Raw genomic sequence first — 14,648 nt, 5'->3', positions numbered from 1 at the left:
ACCAGTCTACAAGGTAAACACTGCGACATTCTTACCTACAGTGAAGGTATTGGCGTCTACCACCACACATACCACGGACCAGTCTACAAGGTAAACACTGTAACATACAGAGATGTACTTACCTACAGTGAAGTTAGTGGTGTCTACCAGCACACATATCACGGACCAGCCTACACGGTAAACACTGTGACATACTTACCTACTGTGAAGTTATTGGCGTCTACCACCACACATATCACGGACCAGTCTACAAGGTAAACACTGTGACATACTTACCTGCAGTGAAGTTATTGGTGTCTACCACCACACATATCATGGACCAGTCTACAAGGTAAACACTGCGACATGCAGAGATGTACTTACCTACAGTGAAGTTATTGGTGTCTACCACCACACATATCATGGACCAGTCTACAAGGTAAACACTGCGACATGCAGAGATGTACTTACCTACAGTGAAGTTATTGGTGTCTACCACCACACGTATCAAGGACCAGTCTACAAGGTAAACACTGCGACGTACAGAGATGTACTTACCTACAGTGAAGTTATTGGCGTCTACCACCACACATATCACGGTCCCATCCACATGGTAAACACTGTGACATACAGAGATGTACTTACATACAGTGAAGTTATTGGTGTCTATCACCACACATATCACGGACCAGTCTACAAGGTAAACACTGCGACATACAGAGATGTACTTACCTACAGTGAAGTTATTGGTGTCTACCACCACACATATCACGGACCAGTCTAGAAGGTAAACACTGCGACGTACAGAGATGTACTTACCTACAGTGAAGTTATTGGTGTCTACCACCACACATATCACGGACCAGTCTACAAGGTAAACACTGTGACATACAGAGATGTACTTACCTCCAGTGAAGTTATTGGTGTCTACCACCACACATATCACGGACCAGTCTACAAGGTAAACACTGCGACGTAGTTACCTACAGTGAAGTTATTGGTGTCTACCACCACACATATCACGGTCCCGTCCACAAGGTAAACACTGCGACATACTTACCTACAGTGAAGTTATTGGCGTCTACCACAACACATATCACGGACCAGTCTACAAGGTAAACACTGTGACATACAGAGATGTACTTACCTACAGTGAAGTTATTGCTGTCTACCACCACACATATCACGGTCCCGTCCACAATGTAAACACTGCGACGTACAGAGATGTACTTACCTACAGTGAAGTTATTGGTGTCTACCACCACACATATCACGGACCAGTCTACAAGGTAAACACTGCGACATACTTACCTACAGGGACGTTATTGGTGTGTACCCACCACACATATCACGGACCAGCCTACAAGGTAAACACTGTGACATACTTACCTACTGTGAAGTTATTCGCGTCTACCACCACACATATCACGGACCAGTCTACAAGGTAAACACTGCGATATAGCAGGAGATGTTAAGGAGTTGGCGGTTACCCTACAGTGGTGAAGTTATTGGTGTCTACCACCACACATATCACGATCCCGTCCACAAGGTAACACTGCGACGTACAGAGATGTACTTACCTACAGTGAAGTTATTGGTGTCTACCACCACACATATCACGGACCAGTCTACTAGGTAAAGACTGCGACATACTGTACCCGGACAGTGAAGTTATTGCGTGTCTACCACCACACATATCACGGACCAGTCTCCCCTGGGTAAACACAGCATAGCAGATCCGAGATGCTACCTCTTAGCAGTGAAAAGTTTATTGGGGTGTGATCTCACACCACACATGTCACGGACCCGGTCACTAGTATTTCCCCCGGTACACCACTGTAACTACACTGCGACGTTTACAAGGTAAGTACTTACCGCTACAGTGAAGGTATTTTACGGCGTACTACTGTACCATTACATATCATCGTACCCAACTTAATACTACTTACGAAGTGACTTCTTGGGTAACCACTGCAGGCATACACAGTGTCCCTCTTTTTGAGCATATACCGAAATGATTAAAGGGAACAATGGGAACGTGCAACTATGTTATTACACTTTTTTCGAGACTACTATCAACTGCGATGCTGATTTCAAACAGATTAGCATTGAAAGCACGTTATCTTATTGTGTTCTTCCAAAAACACTGACGTGATTAGCCAAAACATCGTTTTAAATTTTCTGACGAATGATTACAGCTTTTTCACGAATAATCCGTCGTTTATGTTGATATTGCTTTTGCATAACCCACAGGATAACAGCAAAATCGTTCATGCCAAATGTTGTGGCCTGCAAAAGTCTGAACAAAAGAAGACTATACTGTTTGTTCTCCTGGGATGTTCATATAACTAACTATAAAGGATAAGTTATGGGTAATTACAAATCAATATAAACAACATACCTGGCGTGGTTGGATCAGCTGTATAGACAGTTGCTGGAACAGAGAACATTGCATGGTCAGATGTTGTCAGCTTTGTTTTCTTTGTTTGTGTGGGTTTTTTTCGTAGGGTTTTTGTTTTGTTGTTGCTATTGTTGGGGGGGGGGGGGGGGGGTGGGGGGGGGGGGGGGGGTTGGGTTTGGGGGGGGTTGTTTTTGTTTGTGGTTGTTGTTGTGTTCGTTTTGTTGTTGTGTTGGTTTGTTTTTTTTTTGTTTCGTGTTGTTGTGTTTTTTTCGGGGGATGGGGATGTTTGTTTGGTTTTGTTGTTTGTTGTTTTTGTGTTTTTTGTTTGTGTGTTGTTGTTGTTTTGTTGTTGGTTTTTTTTTTGTGTTTTATTGTGGGTTTTTTTTGGGTGTTGTTTTTTTTTGGGGGGGGGTGTTGTTGTTTTTGTTCGGGGGTGGGGGTGGGGTAAACAGTAATAAAAAAAAGTATATCAACTGTAAAAAATACGATTTCTGTAACACTTTTCTTGGAGTCTAACATACAATTAAGGAAACAGCAGGTTTGGCATCTGTCATTCGATTACTGTAAACATTGGCCTGGTATCAAACACAGGATTATTGTGTGGTGTTTGTCTATAAAGTAGTCATTACCTGTACTTGTTATGTGCTTTCCTGTCTGTGGGAAAGTGTATATAAAATAACCCTTGCTGCATTAGGAAAGGCTGTAGTGTGTTTGCCCTGATGTTAGAATTACCTCACGTTTGACATCCAATAGCCCATTATTAATTAATCAGTGTACTATAGCAGTGTCATAAACAAAAACATCTATTACAGTAATGTTCATGCTGTCTACAAAGTGGTTCGATTTCATCATTCAGGTGGACTGGCCCAAGTCACGTACTACTGGTTACCTATACTCGATATATTTCTTGGTGTATACTGGCATATTTAATAATCTGGAATCAAGCACAGTGGAACCTGTCTAAACCAGATCCCACCGGCGACCTAATATTTATCTTATTTACACATGATAATTAAGACAATTTAGAGGGTCGCGTATACAATTATGAAAATTTGGGATCATGAAACTGAGCCAGGTTTTTTTTTTTTTTTTTTTTTTTTTTTTTTTTTTGACAAGATTCCGGTTTCTCCAGTGTCCGGTTTAGACACGTGTCTCTGTAGTTGATTTCAGAGACATACTAACCCGAGTCACCTACCTACAGAGAAGTTATTCTATCACACGTATCACAGCCCCGTCCACACGGTAAACACTGCGACGTACAGAGATGTACTTACCTACAGTGAACTTATTGGCGTCTACCACCACACATATCACGGACCAGTCTACAAGGTAAACACTGCGACATACCTACAGTGAAGTTCAAGGTGTGTGCTAGCACACGTATCACGGACCAGTCCACATGGTAAACACTGCGACATACTTATCTATAGTGAAGGTATTGATGTATTCTGGTATATGTATCAGGACCCATCCACAAGGTAAACACTGCGACATACTTACCTACATTCAAGTTCTTGGTGTCTTGTAGCATATGTATCACGGACCGGACACAAGATAAAAACTGAGACATACTTACCTACATTCAAGTTCTTGGTGTCTTGTAGCATATGTCCACAAGGTAAACACTGTGACGTACAGAGACGTACTTACTTTCATTGAAGTTCTTGGTATCTTCTACCGGAAGATTGGCAAACGTGTCCGAAAGGTAATGAATGCGACATGTATATTGTCCCAAGTCTGCGATGGTTACACCCGTCAACGCAATTCGTAACCATGGTCCTGACATGCTGGTACGATCATCACTCCACGTCACTGTGGCTCTGTCTTCAAATGTATCATTCACTATCGTTTCAGACTTTAATAGCATTCTTCCAACAAATCTTGACGATGCTTTCCAAATTTCTATTAACATTGTTTTAGACTTGTAAAATTTTCCAGTGCTGCATGTCAGTGTCAGCGTCATGGTATCATGTTGAAACGCTATATCCAGGTGTGGTCCTTTGACTGTGAAAACACAAATTAACTTGCAAAATAACTACAGTGGACCTCATCTCAGTTGGACACCCTCGAGACCAAGTACAAAAAGTTCAGTTTCACAGGTATCCAGTTTAGAGAGGTTCTCTTCAGTACATATATATATATATATCAAAAAAGAAATGCATAGGTGATAGGGATAGAAGAAAAGTGTTTGATTTTACAAAATATCGTGTTTTTTTACAATGTTGCTGGATGACCATGTTTGTTAATGTTCCTGGAATGGGACAGCATGCCAAAATGCACCCTATCAGAGCACCATTTCACGTCTCTGGAACAGGTCCCAGCAGTTTCAATCAGCTGAAGACAGGCCCAGAAGTGAAAGACCTCGAATAACAACTGCAGCACAATGTCGCTACATCCAGGTTCTGCACTTGCGTCTGCAGAATCCATTTGGAACCGACATCGAGAAGCTGGTTTATGGGCTAGGAGACCATATGTTGGCCCCGTCTTGCGACGTCAACATCGACATTTACGTGTCCGCTGGTGAACGAACATATAGGGGTGGAACTTGGGAAACTGGCGCAGAGTATAGTTCAGAAAGAAAGAAATGTTTTATTTAGCGACACACTCAACACACTTTTATTTACGGTTATATGGCGTCAGACATATGGTTAAGGACCACACATATTTTGAGAGGAAACCCGCTGTCGCCACTACATGGGCTACTCTTTCCGATTAGCAGCAAGGGATCTTTTATTTGCGCTTCCCACAGGCAGGATAGCACAAACCATGTCCTTTGTTGAACCAGTTATGGATCACTGGTCGGTGCAAGTGGTTTACATCTACAAATGGAGCCCTGAGGAGCACTCACTCAGGGTTTGGAGTTGGTATCTGGATTAAAAATCCCATGTCTCGACTGGGATCCGAACCCAGTACCTACCAGCCTGTGGACCGATGGCCTAACCACTACACCACCGAGGCCGGTAGTATGGTTCAGAGACGAGCCACGTTTCCTTCTACAGCGACGTGATGGACGACAACATGTTTACAGACACCGTAATTAACGTTTTACCAACAACTACGTCGCCCAAGTTGACAGATTCGGCGGAGGGAGTGTCATGATCTGGGGAGCCATCTCTTACACCGGCAGAAGTGAACTTGTGTTCGAACAAGGCAACCTGACAGCTGTACGCTACCGAGATAAAATTCTTCGCCGTCACATGCTTCCCATTTTGTATCGACTGAGAGAACTCTTTCAGCAGGACAATACCAGGCCGCATACGGAACGTGTAACAATGGGTTTCCTACAGAATGAGAACATTAATGTGCTGCCATGGCCATCAACATCGCCAGATCTCAACCCCAATGAACATCTATTGGAAAAACTGGAGAGACGTGTACAACAGTATGACCCAGGGCCTCAGACGCTTCCACACCTGCCACATGCACTGCAGGAAGAATGGGCTACGACCCCACGTGACAGTATATATATATATATATATATATATATATATATATATATATATATATATATATATATATATATATATAAAATCAAACAGAGCTACAAAACAAAAAAGAAGAGAAAAACCTTTTTAACTACAAATACAAATGTTATTCAAAGGATAAATTGAAAGTTTTGTTGAAAGTTTTGGTTAAAACCATGAACCTTTCCTCATATATACCTACTTTTATTGGGACAACTAACACCCACTATTTGACTGAATTATGCACTTTTGGTTAAAAGCATTACAAACATTTTTAGGTATGGACCCAAGTCAGCAGCGTCCCCTTTTGACCAGGGAGAATCTGCAAATGGTCCCCACCCACTTTTAGTTGGGTGGCTGAAACAAAGTATGTATTTTTGGTTAAAAACATAAAGCTTGGTACATACACACCAATACGAATTGGAAACATATACATATATGGAAACATGTCATCAGCATCCCCTGTTGGCGAAGGATGATCTACAACTGCAAACCCCCCCCCCCCCCCCCCACCCTCCCTTCAGTGTAGGCATTTCTTAATAACGCCTAAGTACTTGTATTCAAATGTATAATTATCACACACTGTTAATGTAACATCAATTCTAAATGTATTTTTGAATAGATCAGATGCATTGAGGGAGATATTAGGGACGGTAGTGATACAAGGGTTCACGATATTTTGGTGGGAATGAAACCATTAGTATGAATATCTGACGACACCTTCTTTGCTCAGTCAACATGTTCAAGGTCACTGGTCTAAAGCCCACTCAGACTCGTTTTACACAGGTATTGTCACTTCTTGTGCTGCTGTGGAAGAGAGGCAGGAACATTACTTTCTCTTTACCCAGGACATATCGTATATGCCATAGTGTCTGCTTTCTCGAATACCTTTCCTCACTTTCTGTTTAATTCTTTATTACTGCTCATGATAGATGTGCCAAATACCACATAAACTATTTTAGAATGTTCTGTGTAGTGCTATATGTAAGACATGTACTATTGGTTTTCTGATCAAATATCAGGTTGCTGATAGCAACAAGATTTCAGTTAAGTAGGCAGACGTTTTGCATTATCCAACCATAAAGCTGGAATGTGTTGCATTCCTCACTACCACCAATGCCACTGAAGTAACCCGTACATTTTATCTACATGGTGCTCAACCCTTACACCTTCATAGATAAAGATGTTCCATACTTCCAGCTACTGGAAAAGAGCGTAACTGTTTCGTTAGCTGCTCCACTGAAAGGGGGAGGGGGACCTATGTAAATCCTCCGTAGCCGCAATGGGGCGCTGCTGACGTGGGTCCATATCTGAAAATGTTTCTAATGGGTTAATGTGTATAAATGCCAAGTTCCATGTTTTTAGCCAAAATGCAATTCACCCCCTCCCCCCCCCCCCCCCCCCCCCCCGACGACAAGAAAATAAGCATTACACATGGTGTCATAGCTATTCTTCTCGGAACCGAGCGTTCAAATATTCCAATGCCACCATGTATCACGAGGAAGCAGCCATAAGGCTTTTAACTCATGTTCCAGGGGGTGCTCCTTAGTTGGTTCCATATCTCAAAATGTTTCTTATGGGTCAAAGTATATATGTGTGAAGTTTTATGTTTTTAACGACGGGTGAACAATATTTTTGTTAGCTATCCCATTAGAAGGGAGAGGGGAACAATTGTACATTTTCTTTGCACACCAGTTTTTAATGGATCAATGTATCTATGTGCCAAGTTTCATGTGTTTTAACCAAAAGTGCACAATTCAGTCAAATATTAGGTGTTAACTGCCTCACTATAACAGACGGACCAGTTTGCTAACGTGTAATAGCTGAACAAACATCGTGCCAGAATACCGCAAACTGCTCGTATTGTGTCATGTCTGGTTACCAGCAATCACACACATTGGAATACATTACTTTTCAGTATTGATGAGTCGGATTTATAGTCTTACTTCAACCAATGACAATTTGCCTTGCAAATAACAAACTACAGCGCACAGATATAACATACAGATTAAGTGAATGAATGAATGAATGTTAACGACACCCCAGCACGATACAGATTAAGTGATGCACTGGAACATGTACCTGTTTTGTTTTAACTCAAAGAAGCATTCTGAGAGTACTACTAAAGCAAAGCCTGTCCCATTTCGGGCCCAACTATTTTTTCGTAAATCCTAAATTCAAGGGCCGCCACTGTGAAAAGTGGGTAAATCACCATGCAAGTTCAACTTGATCTGTAGCAGTAATTGATAAAGCAATATACAAAATGGTATCTCACTATCTTCAGGCACTGGAATTTTGTTTCATATCTCCTAGGTTTAAAGGCCATAATTACGTCAAAAATGGGTAAATTAAGTTAAACTTGATCTGTAAAACTATATGTTGGCCGCTGTCTTTGATGTTTCTAATTACTCAAGGGTGCCCGAGTGGCAGTCTGTGAATGATTGACGTGGACCTCCTAGAGAGTCAGAATCTGCAAACAATAGCTATTAGGGGGGGGGGGGGGGGGGGGGGGGGACGTAGCTCAGTGGTACAGCGCTCGTTTCATGCGCGATCAAACTAGGATCTATTTCTCGTTCAAGCAAGTGTTCCACAACTGTAACTGCGATTCTGATTTCAAAAAGATTACTTGCTATCTTTCCCGTTATTTTATTATGTTCTTCAAAAAGCCCAGTGATATGATTAGACAACACGTTTTTTTTTAATTTTCTGACGAACGATTACAGATTTTGCACCAACAAATAATATATATGCTGATATCGGTTTTGTATAACTGACAGACGAACAGCAAAATCGTTTGCGCCAAATGTTATGCCCTGAATTAACACTGTCCTGGGCCGACATACCAGATAACCGAGGTGTGTGCCCAGGACAGCGTGTTTGAAGCGTAACTGGATATACGCACCAAGATAAGTTGAAATGATTGAATGAGTCACCGCCATAATGGGCTATCTCTCATGTCAGTTGATCATAACTACAACTGGTAATCTACTTTTTTGAATTTAATGTCCAGTGCATAAGGAATTCTAAAACCTAAAGCTAGAAGTTACAGGTTGGAGCTTAATCAAGTTCACAGGGAATACCTGCCTGTGTCAGTATATGATGAAACATTATATAATTGGACGTTACCTATAGAAGGCTTGATTGTTGTCAAGAAAGCAACAAACAGGATTAATGCAAAAGTCAACTTCATCTTCAGTGTCTAGAAATAAAATAAATCCATTTTAAAATTCCATTTTAAACTAAACAACAGGATACGTGATTGTATGCATTAGTCTATAATTTTAAATCCAACAGAAGACAACACATTAATACATTGGCATTATTACATAATGAAAATATATCTGTATTCTTATTGGTCTAAAGCCAGTCACGTGACCTTTAGTAAATAGTGATATTGTCCGGCTTTAAATGTGTGTGTGTGTGGGGTGTGTGTGTGTGTGTGTGTGTGTGTGTGTGTGTGTGTGTGTGTGTGATAAAGGAATGTCAATGAAAATCGTAAAGCGACACATTAGTGGTTAAATGTTTATTATTTCTTTTTTTTGTTGTTGTTGTTGTTGCTGTTGTTGTTGTTGGTAGTGTTGTTGTTGTTGTTGCTTTTGATAAACGGAAAAGTGGGGGAGACATTTATATAGATTGTCCCGGGCGTTGAAAAGTGAGGGGGGCGTGTCCCCCCTGTCCCCCACCGATCGACGCCCATGAATGTGTAGGTAACGAAGTGCAACTCCAGCTGCTAATTCTAATGCAAACTGCGACAAACTTGTCACAAAATAGGTTTGCTGTCCTTCAACAAAATATAACATATTTATTCATACTGAGTTTAATTCCGCAAATGATACGACAAAGGCAAGGTCAGTGATCGTTACATTGTGTGAGGAATATCTCGCATTTAGCAACGTGCACGATACATCAAAATGCAGTTGGAATCGGCATTCTGGGGGCTTTATGTTACACATAAACAATGCATTTTGAGGTAATCAGTAACTATTCAGATGTATTTTTACAAGATATAATTAAGATAGAGCCCAAATACCTGACATTTAGTTGTTTAAGCTTATTACCTGTTTTTACCACAAGAAAAGAAAAGAAAGAAAAAAAAAATTGTTGCCAAGTTCTAGGTATTCCCACATGACGGCTCAGGCCCGTAGCATAGTGGGCATTATTGGGGGTGGGGGGTGGGGTCCGAGGGCATGACTCAAAGGTTATATGCCCGTTACTGTAACTATCTTCGATAATCTCCATCCGTTAATCTCGCTACAACGTTTACATTAAGTCGAGATCTGTAAAGGTTATTAAAACACGTTGTTTAATGGGGATGTTTTTTGTTTAATATTGTAATATTGTATATTTAATAATTCTATTGTAAAATATTTAAAAAATTTAATCAGTTGATTCTTATTTAACACACAAAATTATTTACAATTGTTATGAATGGATTATGAATACTATTCACTACATTAGAGGCACACAATGTAGCATACATTTTGCAGATCGAACATAATAATTGTAAACAAATTCTAACAAAAGGGTGCTTAAAAATCATAAAAAATCATTTTTAGAGAAATAAGGTCCTTAAATCCATAACAGTATGCCTTTAAGCAAGTAAAATTATGACAAAGCGACCAGTATTTACAATAATGGAATAGTAACATAGCTTTATCATCAAGAGGTAAAACGTACACTATATTTAAAGAAACTCTAAGATTATAAAAATATCTTATTATATTACCACAAACATTTTGGGCTATATTACAAAAAAATTGAACATCTACCCACTACTTACCAATCGAAATAGGACGCTGGAACAACACTCCAGTAGAAGATTGAACGTGCACATTATGTAACAATAATGACACTGGAGACGAATTTCACTACTTATTCACATGTACTTATTTCACTAACTCCCGTAAACATTTGCTTAAGCCATAATATTATAATAAACCAAGTATGTTGAAATTTAAACAACTAATGACGAATAGCAAAATAAGTATGTAAATTAATAAAAGATATTGTTAAATGCAGTAAACCCTAAAAGAACACTGACCTATAATTATTTACAATGTCCATCATTACCCAAGTATACATATATATGTGTGCGCGTCTGATTAGCACATTTTGGTATACTTACAATAACCTGACATTACATTACTCTATTCTAATTGTATTTTATTATTGCCTTTATTATTCTATTGCATTTGTATTATACCAATGTCTCTATTACTGTATTGCATTCGTATTAATACCATTGTTCTACTATGTCCATCTATTACTGTATATATGCATTTGTATTATATACCATTGTTATGTTACTATACTGACAGGCTTGTTTCGTGAAAGCACCATATAAAATATCTTTCATATATATATATATATATATATATATATATATATATATATATATATATATATATATATATATACTCTTCAAAACCCCCAGGAACTCTAATAATCTAATAAGAATTTACAATTGCCAAAAGTGTAAGGTATATTAGCTGTGGGGAACGGTTATATGATAATAGTGAATTAATTGGACAAACATTACAACCGATAGTTCAGTATTACAGTAGGTTTTATGACCACCAAAGACCTTGAAGGACGATTGGGGTCAGAAGTGAAATTTGAAAGTTGACGTGGTTTTATCAGTAAATCGCAAATTCAAACAATAAAAATTACTAAAAACAAAACAATATCAACTGTATGATCAACTGAATGAAAAAGATTGACAGAAATAATGTTCCACAGTGATTAATCGACCTCCCTGAAACTTGTCAAAATCGAGAATGACACCCCACGCACGTCTAAGAGGAAACTGCGTGATATATGTGCAAACTATGGAATGCGTTTCGGCGTGTTGATAAACAGACCTGAACGTTCTTTACTAGGATGTCTGTGGTCAAAACGTCAAAACGTATGTTCGGTCTAATAGATGATATCAACATTAATATTTTAGGTTACCCTACTTTTTTGAAGAACCACACACACACACACACACACACACACACACACACACACTATTTTTAATATGATTTTGACTCTCTTGCTGGTAATAGTGTCTTAATTTTTGTCTTGCTAATGTTTCAACTGTTTATTTCCGCATTCCTCTGCTTGTCATACGACATCACATGATTACGTGACGTCATCAGTTAGAACGCATTGTTCGGGAATTTATAAGAAATTGCGTTTCTTGATTGTGATAAATAAAGCTGTAATGTCCAAGTTTATTTCGGACTCGGTTAATATCAATTTCTTCGTTCTTCGGTCCATACAACCTGATATTGTCCTCACTGTCTCATCAACGTTCTTTTATGTCTTTAGTCAAAGCTTAAAGTCACTGTCAAACCAACGTTGATTTCTGTCTGTACAGCCACGGCTGAAAGTCACTGTCGCACCAACGTTGATTTCTGTCTGTACAGCCACGGCTGAAAGTCACTGTCGCACCAACGTTGATTTCTGTCTGTACAGTCACGGCTGAAAGTCACTGTCGCACCAACGTTGATTTCTGTCTGTACAGTCACGGCTGAAAGTCACTGTCACACCAACGTTGATTTCTGTCTGTACAGTCACAGCTGAAAGTCACTGTCACACCAACGTTGATTTCTGTCTGTACAGTCACGGCTGAAAGTCACTGTCACACCAACGTTGATTTCTGTCTCTACAGTCACGGCTGAAAGTCACTGTCACGCCAACGTTGATTTCTGTCTGTACAGTCACGGCTGAAAGTCACTGTCACGCCAACGTTGATTTCTGTCTGTACAGACACGGCTGAAAGTCACTGTCACGCCAACGTTGATTTCTGTCTGTACAGTCACGGCTGAAAGTCACTGTCACGCCAACGTTGATTTCTGTGTGTACAGACACGGCTGAAAGTCACTGTCGCGTCAACGTTGATTTCTGTGTGTACAGTCACGGCTGAAAGTCACTGTCACGCCAACGTTGATTTCTGTGTGTACAGTCACGGCTGAAAGTCACTGTCACGCCAACGTTAATTTCTGTCTCTACAGTCACGGCTGAAAGTCATTGTCGCACCAACGTTGATTTCTGTCTGTACGTTCACAGCTGAAAGTCCCTGTCACACCAACGTTGATTTCTGTCTGTAGTCACGGCTAAAAGTCACTGTCACACCAACATTAATTTCTGTCTCTACAGTCACGGCTAAAAGTCACTGTCACACCAACGTTAATTTCTGTCTGTAGTCACGGCTAAAAGTCACTGTCACACCAACGTTGATTTCTGTCCAAAAAAAGTCACTGTCACACCAACGTTGATTTCTGTCTGTAGTCACGACTGAAAGTCACTGTCACACCAACGTTGATTTCTGTCTGTAGTCACGGCTAAAAGTCACTGTCACACCAACGTTGATTTCTGTCTGTAGTCACGACTGAAAGTCACTGTCACACCAACGTTGATTTCTGTCTGTAGTCACGGCTAAAAGTAACTGTCACACCAACGTTGATTTCTGTCTGTACATCACGTGAAATACGGTCACACCAACGTTGATTTATGTCTGTAGTCACGGCTATAAGTCATTGTCACACCAACGTTGATAGATGTCTATAATCACGGCTGGCGATGACATTTCTACCTGTTTGTCTACTAGGTTACCAACATTGATTTACTGACTTACTTTGATGAAGGCAACTAACAGACGGTGACATTACATTTTCTTAAATGTCACATTCTATGACTTTGTTAGTCTGACCTTTTACAACTCAGACTTTTCTTTTATGTTTTGGTATACTTAACCTACTTTGTGGTATAATGGTCAAACTCATTGAGTATGTTGGGGGGGGTGATAAACTTGCAAACATAAATGGACAATGATTGAAAAAAAAATTGGAAATAAATTAGATAACATGCTTATCATTACTGATAGGGATTACAACGCCATAATATTTAGAAATAGTCGAATGTATCTCTACTGTATTGGTGTAAAATAAAATAATAACCCAGTGGACATAGTAAATGGTATAAATTATTATTATATATATATAAATATATATATATATATAATATATATATATAATAATATATATAATAATTTTTGATAAATAAATTAATTTAAAAAAAATGAAACCTTAAACATAAATGAAACCCATAAAAAAAACCAGTGAGGTATAAATAATACTAAGGCCATGTCTCGGTAATACCAGGATAAAAATAACTTTCAAATGTGTCATCTTCAAACATCTAAATCTGGAAAGTTTACCAAAGGTATTGCAGTTAATATTTTAGTCTTACAATTTATTAAAATATGTCGTTGTACGTGTAGAGGCTTTTGCATAAATCACACATGCCTCATTTTATTAAATCTTGAGTGCATATGGAAAATTTGATCCAATGGATAAACTTTACGACACAGCACTAAACATGACGATAATAAATATCGTGCCGGAGACGTTTATCTTGATGGACTATGTGCACTCGTGTAGGCCCCATATCCGACCACTTACTGTCCGATCCAAAATGTTAACAACTACGAATAATTGCTCTCCTACCTTTATTTTTTGTTAGATTTTACTCACAATTTGTCCTGACAGAAATCTAGGTAAAAACATTGCAATAACACAAATTCCACATACTAGAAGATAATCATGTCACGAATATCGACTTCGCTGAGATCGCATAGGGCAAAAAGCATGTAATTTTGTTCGGCTGCCATTTTGACTTTATATGGAATATTCTACAAGAGGGGTGAAAGGATATGACTTAATCTAGCAACGTCATAACATGTTATGATATAAAAGCAAACATGATGACGTCATATTAATTTTTTTAATTATTATTTGTTTGTTTAAATATACCACTAA

The 14,648-nt window shown here is 39.1% G+C and overlaps 1 protein-coding gene across 1 annotated transcript in view; it reads left to right on the top strand.

Moving 5' to 3' along the window:
* The window catches only part of LOC121386821, a 106,073-nt gene that overhangs the window by 71,667 nt on the left and 19,758 nt on the right, over positions 1-14,648 (top strand). The window lies entirely within an intron of this gene.

The sequence above is a fragment of the Gigantopelta aegis genome, chromosome 12, assembly GCF_016097555.1.
Source record: "Gigantopelta aegis isolate Gae_Host chromosome 12, Gae_host_genome, whole genome shotgun sequence".
NCBI lineage: Eukaryota > Metazoa > Mollusca > Gastropoda > Neomphalida > Peltospiridae > Gigantopelta > Gigantopelta aegis.
The sequence above is the reverse complement of the archived record's forward strand: the minus strand, read 5'-3'. Positions and strand labels throughout refer to the sequence as shown.